The sequence below is a fragment of the Ctenocephalides felis genome, unplaced genomic scaffold (genome assembly GCF_003426905.1).
Source record: "Ctenocephalides felis isolate EL2017-DRISC unplaced genomic scaffold, ASM342690v1 CF-g0.4_SCAFFOLD_01604, whole genome shotgun sequence".
Lineage (NCBI taxonomy): Eukaryota > Metazoa > Arthropoda > Insecta > Siphonaptera > Pulicidae > Ctenocephalides > Ctenocephalides felis.
The window spans coordinates 27,064,069-27,065,686 of record NW_020537758.1 but is presented as its reverse complement, the minus strand read 5'-3'; positions in this window follow the sequence as shown (position 1 = coordinate 27,065,686).

The following is a 1,618-nucleotide window of genomic DNA, read 5'->3' as shown; positions in this document are numbered from 1 at the left end:
AATTTTAGTTCTGGGTCAATATATTCCGAACTATGATGTTATAAAAATATATACACAACGGAATATTATGCATGTAAAAATATAAATTTGTATGCAGCAAAAATGTTTTTCTCTCAGCATCACTTTTATGTTAAAATAAATTTTTGGGCTTCAGTTTCTATGCACACTATGCTACTGACCAATGATTGTAACAAATGTAGAATAACTACTACTCTTTTAAGTATAAAATATGTAGGTTTAAAGTGAGAAACCATCAATTATAACTCATTTTTTATACAGTTTCCAATTAATAAGTTAAATTCTATTGTAATTTCTTTAATATGAATTTTGCATTAATGGTGTAATTTTGGTAATCTCCTCCGTTCAATTGCAATCGATAACTGCAGAAATTAATTAAAGCGTTCCTTAATGAGATATGGAACACTATTCCTGTGAGTTTAACTACACTTTTTTATTTTATATTTGCAATTTGATTAAAATATATAAACTTGAACGTAGAATTTTGAAGATCACATGACTATGAAGACTATGAAAAGCACATAAAGCTCATTTTTATCACAGTTTATACTTCAAAAATTGTCAATTTCTACTGAATCTTCTATAACATGGATTTTGCATTAATGTGTTATATTTGTGACTTTCTATATCCAATTGCAATCGATAACAGCAGCAATTAATTAAAGGGTTCCTTAACGAGATATTGAACAGTATGAACAGTATTTCTGCAAGTCTGAACGTTTTCGCAAAGAAAACAAACTCAACTTGCATATTTGATATCTAAGCGTCAATACTACATTAATCATTTTCTTCGGGTTGACAAACAAGGTTGTGCTAATTAGAGTTTACAATAATTTCCAATAATTGTTAGAGGGTTTTGAACACAAAAATACATATAAATTAACTCATAACCGTATGGCGTTATCATTTTGATACCAATAAAGGTAAGAGCAGTAAAATCAATCAAACGAATGAAACAATTTAATTAATAGGATTACTCCCAAAAATCTCGGTAACTCTATTACCATCAATCAGCATGTATCAATCAGTTGAGTGCTGTCACATGTTTGGAAATTGCTAGTTTATATAATACGGATTATTAGCGAAAATTTTATTCGCAAATGGAAATGTACTCTGATTAATAAACGAAATTGAGTATATATCATATATGAGAAGTTGGTAAACAGAGTAGACCATTACAAATTACATGAACGCCATTAGATCGAGTCGAAAAAGTTGTTTTTTCAAATGAATTGATATTAACCATTTAGATTTTTCATAAAACGTTAAAAAAATGTTGCCAAACTTCAGAGCTAGATAAATGTTTAATGCGATTTAACGACAGACATAAATATTATGTTTATTCCAGTTTGATAACATAAGTTAGTGAAAAGTCGTCCTATCCTTACAGTATCTCAGATTGCTTCAATTTGTGAGATGATCTACTCTGGTTACCAACTCCTGGTGATAATCTATATCTCAATCAAAAATTTTGTTATCAAACACATGCCAGCAAAAAATTTTGTTCTAAACAAGCATGATTACATATTTTGTGTATACATGTACATAATGTGTAGTATTGTACAAGTGCTGAGTTAAACTCCAAGTCGATTTAGGGAAG